This window comes from Sorex araneus, chromosome 4 (assembly GCF_027595985.1).
Source record: "Sorex araneus isolate mSorAra2 chromosome 4, mSorAra2.pri, whole genome shotgun sequence".
Taxonomy (NCBI): Eukaryota; Metazoa; Chordata; class Mammalia; order Eulipotyphla; family Soricidae; genus Sorex; species Sorex araneus.
In genome coordinates, this window is record NC_073305.1 from 175,796,827 (window position 1) to 175,817,101 (window position 20,275).

General features: G+C 48.0%; 1 protein-coding gene across 1 annotated transcript in view; it reads left to right on the forward strand.

Moving 5' to 3' along the window:
• UST (uronyl 2-sulfotransferase) overlaps nucleotides 1–20,275 on the forward strand; it is a 379,487-nt gene that overhangs the window by 316,977 nt on the left and 42,235 nt on the right. The window lies entirely within an intron of this gene.

Below are 20,275 nucleotides of genomic sequence, written 5' to 3' on the forward strand. Positions count from 1 at the left end.
GAATGACATCATTAGATCCTATGTTTTCTGTTGTTGGTAACAAAGAGCTTATGGTGTTGCACAGTCGCAAAGCGACCGTCCAGATTTGGAATTCTGGTATTAAGTCCAGAGGTATTTCTCCCAGCAGCCGCTGCATTCTGAGGTTGGTTTCTGTGGTGCTGGGATCATGGCTGTTCAGGAGCCGAGGAGCTGTTCCTGGATGACTGCTCGGGGTCTCATTTGGACAGGAGGCAGGGCCGGTTCTGCCTCCCCCATCGCAAGATTCCCCTTGCATCCCGTCCCATCACTGCAAACTCCTACCTCTCTGTCCAGTTGGTTCTGAACGGTGGCCGTCGCCATGCTGTCCAGGGGGGAAAAGGCCAAGGGACAGAAACCCTTCCCCTCCCGGGGCTGCACGGGGCCGTAGCTTATTTCAGAGTCCAGGAGTATAACTGTGCTGAGCATGATTTAGAGGAACCGGAGAGCAGGTCTGTACACGGCCTGGTCCGCTGGAGGGAAACGTGTCCATGGACATGTAAGCTCTGAGGTTCCAGACCCCGGGAAAGAAGAGGTGGGGGAGCAGATGGAACACGCAGTTTTTTTTTAATTCTACCCACCCCAGGCAGGGTACAGGGAAGCGATTGCCAGGGTCGAGTGCGGTGTCCCAGGCATAATTGCTTCCCAGAATCTGTCGTTTGCTTTTTTTTTTTTATTTTTTTCTAGGCTAAGAGGCCACTGCTGCTCTCTGTCTGGTGCTCTCTAGTCTCCCTGCCTGTTTGTCATTTCTGCTTTGTAGTCCCGACTTGGGAGAGGCCTTGTAGAAATGCAGAGAAGGTGGTGAGCTTGTTTTGCACTCTGTTGCGCCCCCAGCAGGCATGCCTTCACACCTGCACCCTGGGCAGGGATTAGTGTCACACACACATACACACACACACACACACACACACACACAACACGCCCAGAAGCTGGTCTCCGCTGGGAGCCGTCACACCTGCATCCCGGGCGGCCCTGCCACCACCTGTGACTGGTTTGAGGCTGACAGCTGGCTGTGAATGGATCCCCCCAGCCCCCTCACTCAGTCGGTGCCCTGAGCCTGCACTCAGGAGCGCGAAGGGCCCTGCAAGTGCGTCTCCTTTATCGGGAAGTGGGGTATGAAGAGCCAGAAGCAGCATCCGCCCTACAGAGGTGGGTTCTGAGACTAGGGCTCCCTTTGTCCCTTCAGAAAAGGGCAGTTTGGAGATTTAAAGAGCATTGTTCTCACCATGTTCCTGCCAAGACAGCACAGTAACTCTGGTCTTTGCGCCAAGATCTTAAGGCAAATCAGACTCCTTTGAAGAAAGGTGCCCATGATCCCAAATCCTCTCTCCTGTTGGCTTCTGTCTTCTGTGCACACATAATACCACACACAACCATCCTCCCTCACACGCACACATCTACCACACAACATATGCACGTCACGCAGACATGCCAAACACACACATGCCACTCATATCACACACAAAAACCTTTCATATATATGTACATATTACATACATGCCAAACATGCACATATACCTACCACACCACACTACAACATTCCCACACGGTTGTGTATGCATATGTACAAACACCACACCCATGCATAGTATACATGCCATGCACACGCACACAGCACATACACAACATACACCAGCACACCCTACACATGTATGCATGCACACCACACACCTGGGCCCCATCCAATACTGAAAGGGGTTAGTGTGTCACAGACAAGTCAGTCATCCAGCACTCAGACATTCGGTACCTGAGCGTGACTAGTGGTTAATTTGTTTTGTGTTGTTTGTTTGACTTGGGGGCCACTTATTTATTTGTTTGATTTGCGGTGCTCAGGGCTTATTCTTGGCTCTGCACTTGGGAATTACTCCTGGCAGTGCTCGGGGGACCATATGGGATGCCGGAGACTGAATGCAGGGTGACCCTGAGCAAGTGCCCTACTATTGTACCATCACTCAGCCCCCTAGTCGCTGAATATTTTGAGTAATACCCTAGGCTAAGTCTCTCCACGCCGCCCCGCAAGTCCCCTGAATCCTGAGTGTCTTCCCTAACTGCTGCTGAGTTCGGTGGTGCATCACCTTAGGAGATTTATCTTGGGAGAGATGTATGCTCCTCTTACATCATGGCCCCTGCCGAGAGGATTCCCTGTAGTTTCCATGTGGCTGCAAATCGCGGCGTTTTTGCCGAGCAAGTCAGAGAGGAAGTCGCCGACAGGCAAGCCCCGTTAGCCGTTTCTTGCCAGGACCTCCTGCCTCCATCACTTTAATCTCAATCCACAGACTTCGGCCAACTGAAATAGTTGCAGTGCCTTTATAACGGAACTTTATAACTGAGCAGGCCGAGAGTAGAAAGCAGAAAACTTCTGACAGAGGCCACCGGAGACCTCAAGACCCGATGTCCTTGAGAATTCGTTCACCACCTCAGGTTAGAGGAAGGCGCCTCGGGCCATTTTTCCTAAGCGCTTGTCCTAAGAAATTATTTTTAGAACTGCAGGTGTGCGCTGAGTTTTAGAGGTCTCTCTCTCTCTCCCAAGGTGAAATATTATTCCCCATCAGTCTCATCACTGAAGAAAAGCTCCTGGCAGCGATGCCTTGTTGAAGAGCTGGTTGAAAAACAGTAATCTCCGTTAGACAATCGGGCTGTGACTTGCTCTCGATTGGGATTATTTTCAGCCATTCTTCGCCATCGATCTGAATTTCAGTAATTCGCACACGAGGGGAATGCATAACTGCTCGGAGCAGTAACCTGACTCTCGTCCATTTCTTGTAGTTGCTGTGTCTCGTCTCCAATTTCTGGTCTTTAGAATTGTGTCTCTGCGTTCTGAGGAGGCCCCTTTATCATATCGCAGGAGAGGCTGATAATATTAAGTCTGTTAGAGGAAATAAAAGTCAGTTTCAGGGCTGGAGTGATAGTACAGGGTAGGGCGTTTGCCTTGCACGAGGCTGACCTAGGTTCGATTCCCAGCATCCCATATGGTCCCCTGAGCACCACCAGGGGTAATTCCTGAGTGCAGAGCCAGGAGTGAGTCCTGTGCATCGCCTGGTGGGACCCAAAAAAATAAAAGCCAAAAAAAAAAAATCAGTTTCACATGTTGGATAAGCAGGAAAGTGTGGGCAGCATTTCTCGGCAGTCGGGGGTGTACAGGGAGCGAATATCTTGGCGTCAGCTTACTAGAACTTACTAGAAACTGACCCCGCACCTGGGCAGGGCTTTGAAGTGGGGAGAAGCAAGATCTATAGAGGATTACTAGGGAGCACCACTCCTGCAGTCTCTTTTTATTGATTAATTGCTATGACCTGAATGGGATTTTTTTTTAAAATATCACTTCTCCTCTTTCATTATTTGCATATAGGACTGCCATGGACTTTGGGGTATTGATTTTTGTAATCTGCCACTTTCCTATACAAATCTCTTGTTTCTAGGAGCTTTTCAGTAGGAACTTTAGGCCTCTCTTAGTATCCTGTCATCTGCAAATAGGGAGAGCTTGACTTCTTCCTTTCCTCTCTGGATGCCCTGAATGAAATGATGACACTGGACAAGAACTGAGTATTAACAGTAGGTAACGGGATATATATGATAACCTTTCAGTGTCTGTGTTGCAAACCACAACGCCCACAGGGAGAGACACCGGGGAAACTGAGGACACTGGTGCTGGGAAATGTACACTGGTGAGGGGTGGGTGTTGGAACACTGTATGACCGAAACCTAATCACGAGCAGCTTTGTAAGGGTCTATCTCACAGTGATTCAATTAAAAAATCATTTAAAATAAAACAAAAAGAAAGTATTGCTATAACCTGTGTTTATCACTTGCTCTAAGTGAGAGGCACGAATCACTGGAGACACAGAGTTATTTGCCTTGCCTGCAGCCCACTCACTCCAGTTCTATCCCTAGCATCACCCGTGGCCCCCAAGCACTGCCAGGCATGACCCTGAGCACAGAACCAAGGAGCAACTCCTGAGCACTGCCTGGCGTGACCCAATTCCCCCTCTGCAGTGAGAAACAGGTGCCATCCCAGAGAAGCCGAGACACCCAGCCCCACTGTGGGAGGGCGGGGCAGAACTCACGTGCGCCTGAACCCTGAGCCCTGATGAATACTTTCCTCTCTACGCCCTTCAAAACTCACATGCCGCATACTATCTGTGTATTTCTCCATCATAATTTCCTCCTTTTTATGGACTCGGGGAGGACTTTGGGGCCACACCCAACAGGCTTCCTGCAGGCCCTGTGCTCGAGGATCACTCCTGGCGGGTCTCTGAGGACCATCTGCGGTGCAGGGAATTGAACCTGTGTCTGTTTGCGCGCAAGGCAAGTGCCTTAAAAAAGGCACCATCTGTCCAAGGCAAGCGCCTGACTCTCCGTTCAGCTTCTTGCATCATAATTTTATTAGGAGTTAAAAACGAATAAAGTGATATTTAGGCCAAAAGAAATTAGAGGCTAAAAGAAATACGCATAGGGATTAAAGACAGACAGAGAACATCTGAATTTGCGATAACAACATCCAGCCTGTAAGCCCGTGGCTTGTGGCTGGTCCGGTTCAATAGCGCCACCTAGCCGTCAAGTGGGGAAACTACAGGATGTAGTCGTGAACCTTCCTCAGCCCTGGGAACGTGAAAATTGTCTTTCTTCATCGTTTTGTTTGTGTTTTCAGTACTTTCGAAATTTGTGAATAGTTGATCACGTCGGATATCTACTAAAGTAGTTACTTATATTAGTGTTTTCTTTTTCAACGTGTTCCCATCACAAGTGTGAGCCATGAAACCCCAGGAGAGGGTCTGCTAGACTTGTATGCGGGAAATCTGACCGCAAGCAAAGGATTGGAGGATTGAAGCTCATTCCTAAACAGCGTGTTTGGTCGGGGGGAGAAGATGCTGTTTCTACAGGAGTGTCTTTAGAAGTGGTTGCTACCTAAATGTCTCTCTAAACAGCTGTGACCATGAAGATTTGGTTCTGTAGGTACTCCAGGGTTAGGCAGAGGAGGTGGAGGGATCAGAAAGAGAGCCAGCAGGTTGGAATGTGCAGTTCCAAGGAAAGGTTTTGTTGGTTTTTGGTTGAGGGGGCACCCCTAGCAGGGCTTATTTCTGGCTCTGTGCTCAGGGATCACTCATGGTAGACCCAGAGAACCATAAAGCATTGCTAGGCATTGAACCTGGCTCAGATGTGTGCAAGGCAAGTGTCCTACCCTCTGTACTATTTCTCCTGCCCACAGGAAGAGAATAGATAAGGAACAAACCAGTGGACACCAGAACAAACAATAAAATCCCCCGGGGAGCTAGTCCCTAGAAAGATACTCTGTCTTCTCTACACACCTAAACAAAATAGAGGGATAGGCTTTGGGGAGAAAGGCAAACTAAGGGTGAGCTAACTTCGTCTTTTTAAAAAATTTTTTTAGTTTATGAAGCAGTTCACAATATTTGATTACATTTAATATTCGAACACCAACACACCTTCCCACTACCATATTTCAGATGTTTCCCAAAGCAGAACCGAAATAATTTATTTTGTATTGTTTGTTATGAAAAACTGCTGAAAATGCTCCAAAAAAGTTTCCTTAGAGGAAAGAGTATGAAGATTGTTGTATTTCACTCAGGGGCCATTAAGCCCTTCTATAAGAGATCACTAACATGTTGTTAAAGGTTGAGCCTTGTGTGCTTTTATATATATACATATATATATATATCATCCCATTGATAATCGAACTTCTCAATCGGTCTCAGTAACGTCTCCATTCGTCCTAGCCCTCAGATTTTAGAAGCCTCTCTCTACTCGTCCTTCCAACAATGCCATATTGGAGGCTCTTACAGGGTCAGGGGAATGAGACCCAGCTTGTTACTGGTTTTGGCATATTAATACACCATGCGGACCTTTCGAGGCTCTCCCATGGGGGCAGGAAACTCCCAGTAGTTTGCCAGCTTCTCCCAGAGGAGAGAGTAGGCTATAAGATACCGTGTGGCCACAAAGCGGCCATGCACTTCCAGGAGCTTGCTTTTAAGTCTCTGGATGCTGGCCATTGACAGGATTACACAGTGTGGGTATGTATATATGTATATATATATTTATATATATGTATACATATACATATATACATATGTATGTATAATATATGTGTACATATATATAAAATCCTTTTTAAAAATTTCCCTCTAAGATTGGTTGCCTCGTACTTTAAACCCCATGAAATATGGTGCAGTACTCTTGGAGTATGGGTGATGTAAGGTATGAGTTGTTGCACAACCACAAATGTGGCCACACAGTCCAGGAATAGGTTCACTCGTGGATGAGACTCGGCCCAGGTGTGTGGAGAGCGGCTGTGAGCATGGCAGCAGTTGAGTCCTGGAGGTTTTCGGCTGTTTTCGGCTGTTTTCGGCTGGGTCCCTTGAGGCAGGGAGGGGTCTTGAGCTAGCTTCATCTTTTGGCTCTGGGGCAAGGACTTTTGCCCCTCCTATTACTGATTTTTGGCCAGTTTCACAATGATGGCAAAAATGCTACGTTTTATCTGTTATTTTTTTTAACTTGCCATGAATGTGAAGTTGACCTCCCCTTGAAGATATTTTAGTGTTCTCTCCATTCGTTTGTGTTGCCGTATCCAAATCCTACCAGACTTATACAGGAAGGTGTAACAAACACACAGAAAGGAATCTGGAGTACGCGGTGCTGTGGGAATTCCAGTTTCCATCCAGCTCTCCATGAAGACACAGACCCAGCGAAGCACATTCTGGTGATTGAAGGCTGGCTGCTTGTCATGCTCAGGCAGAGAGCACTGTGCCGAGAGCTTGACTCCAGCTGCCATGGCTCTTCTGGTAGGCCCCGGGGGAGTGCTGGTGGCACCGGCTGTCCGTTGGTGGACAGTCAGGTCTGTGCTCTTAGACCCTGAGGGACCCAGGGAGGTGTTTTGAGGCCGCTTTTCTCAGCTTTCTGTTGGCCAGCACAGTGATGGGGACCCCCTTTAAGCGGTCATGAGATGGAATCCCCAGCTTTAGTTCTCAGCTACCCGTGCAAAGCGGAGGAAGGGGGGAGGGGCACTGACTCAGGGTCTGCTCTCACCTCTTCCCCTCTGCCCATGACGACACGCTGGAGACAGTTACGGCCTCGAACGCCCTCTGCTGGTGGCCTCAGGCCCTGCTCCAGACATGTGCAGCTTAGTCAACAAGACGTTTTGTTTTTTTTTTCTTTTGGTGTTTGTGTTTTGTTCGAGGACCACACCTTTCAGTGCTGAGGGGTCACTCCTGATTCTGTGCTGGGAGTCATTCCCAGCCGTGCTTAGGGGTCTCTGGGCACTGAGGGTCAAACCTGAGCCTCTCCCATACAGCCCGTTGCCTCTCTCCCTTGCCCTCGTTTATGCTTTTGGAGGATTTATCTCTTATTATTTTATCTGTCTTGATAATAAAACCCAGACTGGGGAGCAACAGCCTGGGTTTTTCTCCACTCACAGTTCTATTACGTAAGCAGAGGTATAACCCCCTAAGCCTCCGGTTTCTCTTTAGGACACAAACTCTTATAGACACCAGCAGTACATTACCTATTTACAGTGCTGTAGTGAACGGACCTCACTGGGGGTAGGGCGTTTACCTTGCACGCGGCCGGTTTGGGTTCGATTCCTCCGTCCCTCTCAGAGAGCCCGGCAAGGTACTGAGAGCATCTCACCAGCTCGGCAGAGCTTGGCAAGCTACCCGTGGCATATTCAGTATGTGAAAAACAGTAACAACAAGTCTCACAATGGAGACGTTACTGGTTCCCACTCGAGCAAATCGATGAACAACAGGACAACAGTGCTACAGTGAACTTCACATAAAGCAATTAATTCAAGGGTTATTGGATAAGTATGTCAAACAGTTAGCTGGTAGCTTGCCACACAAGAGAGGCAGGGCTTGTGTTTGCTTTGTAACAGAGAGAGAAAGAGAATGAAGAAGAGAGGGGGGGGGGTGGGTGAAATGACAAACCTTGAGTTATTGCATCAGTTGCTGCTAACTTATGCCTGAGAAAATAATGTGGCTTTTAAGACATCTTATTTGTCATTTAGGAGGAGGGAAGCAGGATGTTCTGACCCATGCCTCATTTCTGAAACAATCTTAGGCAATAAGTTTTACAGTGTTTACTGGAAACATTGCCACCATCATATGCTCAGGAGCTGAAAGACATCATACAGGTCACTGGGGCTTTTTATAAAACCATCTGTTTAAATGCCTTAACTATTACCATAAATGTCAGACAGTTATTATTTCAGTATTGGGTTTTGGGGTTTTTTTTTGTTTTTTTTTGTTTTTTGTTTTTGTTTTTGCGGTGCCAGGAATGAACTCAGATCCTCACACGTGTGAAGTACGTGCTCTCCCTCTCAGGTACATCCCATCCCTAAGACCACCAACTGTTGATAAGTAATCAGGAACAGTTACCATGAACTTGCGTTGAATGTTGTTTTTTTTTTCAGAATTCTGTGTATCGTGCTGTTTAGTAGAGAGAGGATGAATTTTAGAGGCGTTTAATTTAGGACCCAAGAACCAGTTTTTGGTTTTCCATGTGCAGCCTTCTGCAGGCTGAGTGCATTCAACTTTGTCCAGTAGGTGGCGCTGTCTCTCTATGCGCTCAAGGCAGTGCTTCTGGTTTGACGTTAAGGACGTGTTTGAACGCAGATACACAATTATGCCCAATTTGGAGCCTGAAATTGGGATCCTGATTATCAAAAGGGTTCCGAACACAATTTTTTATTACCATAGTCCAAACTGTCTTATGTGAGAGCAACTGGGGAGAGAGGAAGACAGAGTTTTGCAAACAATAAATAAGTGGATTAGAAAATAATATTTTGTGGCCACAGAGATAGTACAAGGGTTAGACTTCGTGTGTGACAATTCAGTTCAAATGGTCCCCTGAGCACCTCCAAGAGTGGCCCTGAGCACAGAATGAGTAGTAACCCCTGATCACTGCCTGGTGTGGCCCAAAACCCATATGTGTGTGTGTATGTGTGTGTGTGTGTGTGTGTGTGTGTGGTTTGAATTTAGTTGGAGCACAATTATATACATGCTTATATATGTTAATATGAGTAATTGTGCTCCACTTGAATTCAAATACAGCATTTTGAAACTTCATAAAGATATAACCATTGAGGTGGAATGCTTTAGATGATTGTAAGAATCTGAAGTTTCTGTGTGACTCAATTATCACTTATAAAAAGACAGCCCGTTTTGCTATGTTCATATGCTATCACTCCTCCCCATAAAAACTTGTGTTTTTTCCAGTTGGGTGCTCTGCTTAAATTCAGATAATGTTAGCACCAGATTGTGTGTGTGTGTGTGTGTGTGCATGCGCACACGCGCACACATGCATATATTTATTCCTGCTGTAACAAGCCCATAGGATTCTGTGATCCTATCTGAGTGAATAGTCCTGGACACAAAACTGACTAACAGCTCTTAAGTGCAATCATTTGCATACCCATTCCATTTATAAGGCGTTTTTTGGTTTGGTTTTATTTGGGGGCCATACCCAGTAGTGCTCAGGGGTTACTTCTGGCTCTGCACTCAGGAATTACTCCTAACAGTGCTCAGGGGACCATATGGGATAACAGGGACTGAACCCGGATGGATTGAGTGCAAGGCAAACACCTTACCTGCTGTACTATTGCTCCGGCCCCTTTAGGCATTTTTATCTGGATGATATAATTCAATTCTCACATGAATCTACTGTAGAAAATGAGAAAGATGAATAGTCTGTCTCATTTCCAAACAAAGAACCAGAGATTCCAATAAATTGAGCAACTCGCCCAGTTTGCCGGGTGCTGAGTGATAGCCAACAGTCAAACTTGTCTCTCCTGAACCTCCGGGATGCCATAAACCTGCGACCTTCTGCAGAGGCGTCGTGTCTAAGCGCTGATTCAACAGCTAGTAGAACAGTATTCGGCACGCACAGAGAATGTTGCGTTTGCAAGCAGGAGCTTCAAGATCAAATCTGAGCCAGTAGAGATCAAATCTGAGATAGTCCCGTGCATCTGCCTTGCACATGGACTGGCCCGGGTTCAGTGTGGCCCCAGGGAACCCAAAGCCCAGACGGGTGACCCCAGTAGTCCCTGGCACCACTGGGTTGGAGCAGCTCCTAATCCCTGGACAAGAATCGCTGGGAGAAGCCCCTGGGATGCCCCCTCCCAAATAAAAAATAATAATAATAATAAATAAAATAAAGTCTAGTGATGGTTTCTACTCAATACAGGGGTCCACTAAGGAATGTTGAGTTCAGACATCTTACATCACTCAGCTATGATCCTAAGAATTTTTTAAAATAAATTCATGTATCAGCAACTGGTCCCTTGCTGGCAGGCCTGGATTTGGTAGGATTGAGTAGCATGAGGCTCTTCCAGTCACCTCTAAAGACTAGCTCAGAAAGCATGTAGCTGCTCCAGCTTTCAGAGGGGGAAAGGCATTTAGCATTAGCATCCTGTTTGTAAGTGAACTCATAGGCACTTAGGGGCTTCAGGGGATGCCAGAAATGAACCCCAATAGTTTTATTCAGCTTACAGAACTATCGCTTTCTGACAGTAATTCAACCTCTGGGCAAAACTCATTGATTGTATGAAAATTTAAAGTGCAGCATATAAATATATATATATATATATAATCTAGTTTTAGCTCTTGTTATTTTATTGAAAACAATAACTTCTGTGAATGATGCTATTTTTAAATGTATTTTTACTTGCTTTTCTTTTTATTTTTGTGTCGGGATCTGGGGCCACAGTCAGTATTGCTCAGAAGGTGCTCCTAGCTCTGTGCTCAGGGCTCAGTCCTGACAGCGCTTGCTTGGGGCCACCACATGCCGGTTGGGGGTGACCACTAATGAGTTCCTCACCCCTGTGCCATCTCCCCACCTGACTCGTGCCCGGGTAACCCAAGAACTTGCTGAAAACAACCCAAGGGCGCAGCCCCTGGTGGAGGAGCTGGCAGGAAGGGGAAAGACAAATCAATCACTCAAGGGTTCCACTGCACTGCTAGGTGTGCGCCCCCCACCGCCTCCCCAAAGGTGGTAAAGCCAGAGCCCAACCCAGTGAGAAGGGGAAGCAGTTCTGTGTCCGAAAAGTCTGGGTTACTGGGTAGCCCTGGTATGACAGCAGGTGGGGGAGGGGGGAGGGAGGGGTGTTAGGGGAAGAAACGGGGCAAGCTAGCAGGGGTGACGGTGCGGAGGGACTCACAGTGTGGTAGGCATGGAGGTCAGAGGGACTCAGCCCTGCCCCTTCGTACCCCGATTCTGCCTGCCCAGATCCCCCCTCCCCCCACAGGAATCGTCTCTGCTCCATCCATGTGGTACCATCCGGATCTGACTCACGCCTGCCAAGGATGCCAGAGGGCCTGGGCCACCTCATCTTTCCTCTGACCCCCTGCCAGGCCAAGTCACCACCCAGGGTCCCTCACTTCTTGGCAGTGCATTAGAGTGACTGTCGGGAGTCCCCTGATTCCACATGCTAGAGCGTTTCCCTTCCCGGCTCTGCAGCCAGGATCCAGCTGCCCTCACCTCGGTCACCGCGCGCGCCTAGGCCTGTCCACCAGGGGGCACACCACGCACCTCCATTCTCATGCCCTCCTTTGCCCACTGTTGCTGGACTCTTGCTCTTCTGACCTCCGCCCTCACCCGTCCCCTCCTTCCCTTCTCCTCATTCCCCACGCCTCCTCCGGCTCCAGGCTCCCAGGGGGACATCTTTCAAGTCCCCACCCTCCTGATCTGGAGAGCCCCAGAGACTCCCCCAGAGCGAGGCGTAGGGGGCTGGGAGTTGTGGTCCCAGTTTTCTCTGTGTGATTCATTTCCCCCAGGGAAACGCTGGCTGGGTTTGGTGGCCTTATCAGCATTCTTGTGAGTCTGGAGGTAAATTTCTCCTGCTTTTGAATTTCATCACTGTTGCTTGGACAAGTTTCTCGTTGGACTTGGCCATAATCTGCTTTCCGTGGAGTAAGAGTGTTACTAAGGGGTGGAATTAGTCACCAAAATGTCAGCTCTGGGGCTTTCCTTGGTAACTTGGCAGAGCTGAAACGGTTCCAAAGCTTGGGCAAAGACCTGACCCCAGGGTGGGCTGTTGACCTTCCTAGGGGACAGGAACGGGATTTGATAATAGACTTGCATGTGTGAAACCCTAGGTTTGATTCACTGCCTTGCAAATAAAAGGATGTCAATCCATGATTGAACAGGCAGATGGATGGGTGATTGGATCAATAGATGGGTAGGTGGATGGATGGATGGATGGATGGATGCATGGATGGATGGATGGATGGATGGACAGACGGACAGACATACCTACATAGATTGACTGAATGATAAATTACCCTGTGAACTTCCTGTTAAAAGTACGAACCACCAAGGCCTTTTCCTCTCAGGAGATTATTGCAGTGGTGTGGAAAGAGCATTAGACAGAATTTCTGTTTCCTTGGCCCAGGGTCTTGTTTCGCTGACATTCTTGGCATGTAAAGTATACCCCCAGCTAGGCTGAAGTACAATTCTGACCCATTTTGCATGACTCAACATTTTACAAAGGAAACTTCTATTTGTGTTCAGCTAAATCTTTTTCAAATGAAAACGCCATTCCCTGGTGTGTGCATTTTTTTTTTCAAATAACTCAGACGTAGGACTTCCTAGCTTTTCACTTCTTGCCAGTGGTATTAATTGAGAAAGAAACATACAAAGTACAAAGGTATCTGTGCCCAGAGCATTGCTGAGTTTTGTTGGAGTTGTGGTTGTTGGTGGTGGTGGTACCTGTGTGTGTTTTCTACTGAGCTGTATTAAGCAAATTGTCTAGAAACCCACAGAGAAAACCAGCACAGTTCCCAGTGATGAGAACTGGAACATTCTTGTTGAAAGAGAGTTTCAGAGACTCTAATGGAAAAATATCATCTTTGCCATATGCTTTTAGATGCTTCTATTGCTTTATGGCCAACACTGCTGGAGTTGGTCTTCTTAGAATTTCATCTCTGGATTTTTACTATAAGTTACTTATTAATGTGTGTATATAATTAAACAACCAAAAGAATATCTGAAACAACCAAAAGAATATCTGAAAAGTAACAGTTCCAATTTTCCCATTTTAAAGTCTGATTATGCAGAAGCCAATGCTCTCAGCACAGATGCTTCTTCTGAAAGTTTCAATATTTCTGATTAGGCTGCTACTTCTAAATTTAATTCAGTTGTACCATTAGTTCTCACTGTCTTTACCTCTACCTCCTCCCCACGACCCATCTTCTTCATATGGTTTGACCCACACTTTAGATACATCGTTCCTGTGTCCAAAACTGTAAGGAAGCTTTTGAATAAAGCTGATCCAAGTAGTACACTGTCATTTTATATTTCATTTCACAGCTGACTGTTTTTCCTGAAATGTATCACTGCCTTGATGGATCGATTTGTATTAATCAACATGTTCGTGCCTTCTTGGATTTTCATATCAATATTCAATTTTTTCAGTATTATTATGAGAAAAGTCTACCAGTTCTGTCTCTTCATTCTCCCTCCACCCTCTGCCCCAAGGACCTTTTCTTCTTTCCCACCCAGAGCTCTCACCTTCATCTGCTCACAGCCCTTTTGCAATGTCTCTCTGACATATTTGCAGTCGGATCCCTGGGTCTTGGATCCTCTGAGTCCTGTTTCTTGACTAAATGACTCACACTGTTCAAAGACAATCCGAAGTTTTCAAAGGTACATGGGAGGTGGTGACTTCTCTGAGTCACTGAGTGTCTGAGACGCTCCCTGTCATTTGCTCGTTTGTCTGGGCTCAGATTTCTTCCTTCATGCATTCCACTTCCCACTTTGTTCTCTCTGACGTTCTCACCCTCCCTCTGTCTCTCTCCTGGGCTTCCCTTTTTCCTCTTGTGAAATTTTGCAGCTGGGTGCCAAGTTCTCAGAAGATCATTTCAGGATCATTAAAACTCATGTCTTCCATGTCTGGGAATTCTTCTATTTATCTCATCTCTCCATCTCTCCGTCCAGCTCCTTTTCATTTCATTTATGGAAGAGTTGGACCCCTAAATCCTCTTTTTATGTCTCTCCCTGCTGTCCTCCCTTCATTTCCACCTTTTTGTCTTTTATCCTAGGAGTTTCTCAATTTGAATTCTTATTATGCTGTTTCCTAAATATTAATCCTTCTTTCACATCATATTTTGTTCTTATTCATTGACTGCAACCTTAAGTCTCGGAAGATTAGAGATTCTTTTAAAAAATGTTTGCATCCATTTTTGCATTGTCTCTGTTTGATCAAGGTCCCTTTTCACTGTTGGATAGGGCCTCTCCAGTCTGAAGGAGTCCCTCTGGGGAGTTTAGTGCGAGTTTTATCTCAGAGTGAGTCACTGTGAGCTCCCTGGCTTTGTGGGGTCCATGGAAGCTGACCAACTAGAAATTTTACTGGGGAAAGAAAAACATTTGTTCAGGATTGTAGGTCTGTTTCCTGGAGTTTGTTCTCCACTGAGGAATTCTCCAAGCAGACACTTGGAGGCTGACGGGGTGAGTTGGTTAGGGAAGTAGCTGCTGGAGTGGGAATGGGGTGTGTGTGTGTGTGTGTGTGTGTGTGTGTGTGTGTGTGTGTGTGTGTGTATGCGCGCGCACGCACCCGTGCACAATCATGCATGCATGCATGCAAGTGTGTATATGTGTTGTGTGTGCATGTGTGTGTGCATGCATGTACAAGTGTTTGTGTACATGTGCATATGTGTGTGAATGTGCAGTATGTGGGGTGTGTGTGTGTGTGTGTAGGGCACCCTTTCCCTGAATTGCTCTTACTCGGGGTCCCACTCCATCTGCTCGCCTCCGTGTAGGCACACGGTCTGGAGCCTCTCGGGGGATCTTGGGAGACTAGGCTCAGCTGTCTGCTCGCAGCCACGTGCACGCGCCTGGAGAGTAGGGGTGTGTGGGGAAGGCCGTGGGGGTTGGGAAACCCCTGCTGTACCCAGGATGCCAGCCCTGCGCCCAGCCTTTCCATCTGGGTATGTGGGCTTTGTCTCCGTTTCTCACTGGGAGGGGGAAGCGTGCAGGGGGTCTGGCAGTCCTGACATTGCCCACCCACCACACCCCCGCTTGGATACATGAGATACACCTCCAAGCCCTCATTCCGCGGCAGCTGGTGAGGGATACTTTTCTGCATATCGCCACCCCTTCCCCATCTGGTGACCTGACCGATTTCTTCTAAAGCGATTCTCCTTGATCGTCGTCATTTTATGTATGGGGGAGGGGCACCCACTATTCTTGGCCCACCGGGCTAGTGGTTTGATGCCAGGATCTCAGGATGCTCAGGCCCTGCAGGGCCGGGGATACCTGGACCACCACAACAGTGCTGGGGACCACCAGAGTGACACGCAGGGGTGCTTGGGGTTCCCAGGGCTACAGCCAGCGATGCTCAGGGGACCACATGGTAGTGAATATCCAATCCTGAGGGAGCCATTTTTCTATCTCCCAGTCCATTGGCTGCCAAAGGAACAAAGGAGAAGATGCATCTATGGCCTAGGACCCCCAACTACACCCAACTACCCCCAGTTTAGGGCTCTCACCAGTTTCCAGTTCACAGCTCTTAGCAAGACCCGCCAACCCATTTATTTCGGGGAGATCGGCCTCACTGGTTGCAAGTTGGGATGCCAGAGCACCCAACTGGGAGATATTAGTGCAGGAGAGCTTTCAAAGCTAAGACAGACCAGCGGAAAGCAGGACACCTTCGCGGAAGTGGACCTTGACCGAGGGTCATAGATCTGATGATGCTGCGGCTCCTGTTTCCAGCAGACAGACCCGCCCCGTCTGCAGGGCTCTTTGTGGGTGAGAAAGGAGGGGAGGAGACGGGGAGAGAAGGCTCCAGCTCGGGGCCGGCAGCTGCCCCTCCACTTGTCTCTCTGTTCTCTTGCTGTCGGGCAGCACATCCCTTCGGGCCCACAGAAGCAGCGGTGTGGGGCGCTGTCAGTCAGCAAACGTCTCCACCAACGAGCCGCCATCCTGGGCCTCTTCCCAGCAGCTGCCGGTGCAGTGGTAGCGGCAGTTCCTAGAACCAGCATTTCATGACGAATGCAAACAAAAGCCAGCTCTGAAATTCCAGCCCGCCATGGCCTGGCCCACTCCAAATCATAGGTCTGATGCTTTCCATATGCGCCGCGGTGTGGAGACTGTGGGGATGGCCGGGAAAAGCCCTCCCAGGCTGCTCTCAGAGCCCCGGCTGGAAAGGAAGTCCGTCCGGGCGAGAACCAACTCTAAGGCAACCCTGTGACTCAGTGGCCTCACTTGGGTTGGTCTTCCCGGGTCCACGGCACGCACACCCTGCTGGGTGCCGTTGGCACCTGGGAATCCGGGTCTTCCCTGAAGCCTGAGAGCTGAGGAGTGGGCCTGGAGGGGGAGCGGGAGGGGGGTGGTCAGGGTCTGCTGCGGTGGCCCAGGTACAGCCACACCCCACTTCTCCAAAACTATAGGAGAGCAGCTTGCTGAAGCCCCAGGTTGAGAATCACACACACAGAAGGGGAGAGGAAGACCCGGGGAGCGAGGACAGGTGGTGGGCAGGACGGTGCGCCTTTCTCTACAAACCCATCTGTGTGGTCATTTGCCGAAGTATCTCTGGGCTGGAGCGATAGCCATAGCACAGCGGGTCGGGTGTTTGCCTTGCACACTGTCAACCCCGGGTTCGATTCCTCCATCTCTCTCGGAGAGCCTGGCAAGCTACCGAGAGTATCCCACCCACAGGCAGAGCCTGGCAAGCTCCCCGTGGCATATTCGATATGCCAAAACGAATAACAACAAGTCTCACAATGGAGACCTTATGCAAATCGATGAACAACGGGACGGCAGCGGTACAGATAGTGCTCTGGGAATGGACGCTTGGGCAGAGGCTGGGGAGGAACAAGATTAACCAAGAACTGAGGCCAGGTAAGACTCTTGGCCTCCCTCATGGCAGAGCCTGGTGTGAGCACTGGCACCAGAGGAACAGTCTGGAGCACAGAACAACCAGGGGTCATCTTCCAACTTGCCCCACCCCCAGACACAAGCTGAGAAGCACAGAGGTCAGTGTCCTTCCTTCTGCCTGCCCTGGCACCCCTGCGGACCTCTGGAACAGTGAGCAGGAGGCCAGCCCGTGCAGAAGACCACGAAGGCGTCAGGACCCAAGAGACTTGGGATTCATCCAGATGTGTTTTTGCTTCCTGTCTCGAAGCCCGGAGCTCTCCAGACTGTAAGGGTTAGGGTGGGCTGAAGCTTGCTCTTCCTAAGACAATTTTGATTTTCCTTGTGGACCTGACACCCTGGTAGTTAACAAACTACCTGAGCGTTACGTTGACTCATGCCTCCCCCCACGGCTCTTTCAGGGAATATTATACGTTGAATTCTGCACTCCCCCCATCCCCGTCCCACACCAAAACAAAATGCTAGGTTGAAACTTTGATAATGTGATCACTCGTGTCTTTATGAACATGACCTTTTTTGGAAGTTGGGTCTTGCCGACAGAATCACACTGGGATGAGCTCATACTGGATCGGGCGGGCCCAAAACCCGATGACTGGCAGCGGTGGACGGAGAGAGCTTCCGAGGTCTGGTGGGGGGGAGGCCTGTGGTTGGAATTAGGCTGCCACAAGCACAGGGATGCCAAGGATGGTTGACAACCAGCAGAAGTTAGAAAAGGGCGGGAAGGAGTCTTCACCCAGCCTGGGGAGGGAGAGAATGTGCCAAGGACTCTTGGATTCTTGGACGTGCACCCTTCTGAGCCAAGAGAGATTCAATCTCTTGTTTTCAACAGAACTACGGTATTTCTGTCTCAGTCCTGGGAACCTATGGTGGGTAGAAGACCTTCTTCCTTCCCCCGGGAGGAAGAGCTGGAGACTCGGTGGTGGTAAGAGCTGCCCGTGTATAGAGCAGCAAGCAAGTCACAGAGCCTGGACCCACCAGAAGCTCTGACCCCTGCTACCGACAGTTTGTGGGTGAAGGGAAATGAGTGACATTGTAAGACTCCAGTGAAATAGTATGAGACCACTGGAATTTTATTTCCAGGAATTGTTTGTGTCTTTGGGGAAATCCTCAGAAAACAGTGAATGAAAAGCCAAGTGATATTATACTTATATTAGCACTGTAGCACTGTCGCCCTTGTTCATTGACTTGCTCGAGCGGGCACCAGTAACGTCTCCATTGTGAGACTTGCTGTTACTGTTTTTGGCATATCGAATACACCATGGGGAGCTTGCCAGGCTCTGCCGTGCGGGCGGGATACTCTTAGTAGTTTGCTGGGCTCTCCGAGAGGGAAGGAATCAAACCTGGGTCAGCCGTGTGCGAGGCAAACGCCCAACCCGCTGTGCTATCACTCCATTCCATACGTACATTAACAGTTTACAATAGTTAGACGTGTTTCTAGTACACACACACACACACACACACACACACACACATGCACAATAGGCTTAAGAAATTGGAACAGAAAAGAACAAAAAGAACCCGAGGTATAATTGGGTTTGTCAGCGATGTGTATTTTTGCATCATCGCCCTCTCCCTCCCGACTTCACTGTGATTCGCGTGTGCCCCAGAGAACCGCCGTCTAGATTGTCCTGCCCTATCCCGGCCCTGATCCCGATCATCCCAGTGGACAACCAGCTTGCTCTCAGGATGCCCATTTGCAGAGAAAAGAAATTAAATACACCCAGTCAGTCTGAGGAGCCTGGTGTAGGTCTCCCAGCTGGTGAGAAACAGATCTGGCTTCAGACCTTGTGACCTTTGGGGACTGGAAGAAAAAAAAAATCCCCAGGCTGAAAAACTAAGTGCCTTCCCTCTGAGAACAGGGACGAGACAAAGATGCCCACTCTCTCCACTTCTGTTCAATATAGTACTGGAAGTACTTGCAATAGCGATTAGGCAAGAAAAAGACATTAAGGGCATTCAGGTAGGAAAGGAAGAAATCAAGCTCTCACTATTCGCAGATGATATGATACTATACTTAGAGAACCCTAAAACCTCTACCAAGAAACTCCTAGAAACAATAGACTCGTACAGTAAAGTTGCAGGCTATAGAATCAATACCCAAAAGTCCATGGCTTTCCTATATGCAAATAATGAGAGAGAAGAAGGTGACCTGAGAAAAGCAATCCCATTCATAATTGTGCCTCAAAAAATCAAATACCTCGGAATCAGCTTAACAAAGGAGGTAAAGGACTTGTATAATGAAAACTATAAAACACTACTTCAGGAAATAAAAGAGGACACGAGGAAATGGAAAGACATCCCCTGCTCATGGATTGGAAGAATTAATATTGTCAAAATGGCAATTCTCCCCAAAGCATTGTACAAATTCAATGCGATCCCTATAGGGATACCCTTGACATTCTTCAAAGAAATGGAGCAAGCGCTCCTGAAATTCATATGGAACAATAAGCCCCCACGAATAGCTAAAGCAATCCTTGGGAAAAAGAAAATGGGAGGAATCAACCTCTCCAACTTCCAACTCTACTACAAAGCGGTAGTCATTAAAACAGCATGGTACTGGAACAAAGGCAGAGCGGCAGACCAATGGAACAGGGTTGAATACTCTGACATACACCCCCAAATATATGATCATTTAATCTTTGATAAGGGAGCAAGAAATGTGAAGTGGAGCAAGGAAAGCATGTTTAACAAATTGTGCTGGCACAACTGGACGGCTACATGCAAAAAAATGGGCTTAGACCTCCATCTATCACCATGTACAAAAATCAGATCAAACTGGATTAAAGACCTCAACATCAGACCAGAATCCCTAAGGTACATTGAAGATAAGGTCGGCAAAACCCTCCACGACATTGAAGCCAAAGGTATCTTCAAAGCTGACACGCCACTGGCTAAGCTAGTGAAAACAAAGATAAATAAATGGGACTATCTCAAACTAAGAAGCTTCTGCAACTCAAAAGAAACAGTGACCAAAATACAAAGACAGTCTACAGAATGGGAAAGGATATTTATGCAGTACCCATCCGATAAAGGGTTGATAACAAGGATATACAATGCACTGGTTGAACTCCACAAGAAGAAAACTGCCAACCCGATCAAAAAATGGGCTGATGAAATGAACAGAAACTTTTCCAAAGAAGAAATCCGAATGGCTAAGAGGCACATGAGAAAATGTTAAACATCACTAATCATCAGGGAGATGCAGATCAAAACAACAATGAGATATCATCTCACACCACAGAGACTGGCCCACATCCCCAAAAACAAAAGCAACCGGTGTTGGCGTGGATGTGGGGAGAAAGGGACTCTCCTTCACTGCTGGTGGGAATGCCGACTGGTTCAGCCCTTTTGGAAAACAATATGGACTATTCTCAAAAAGTTA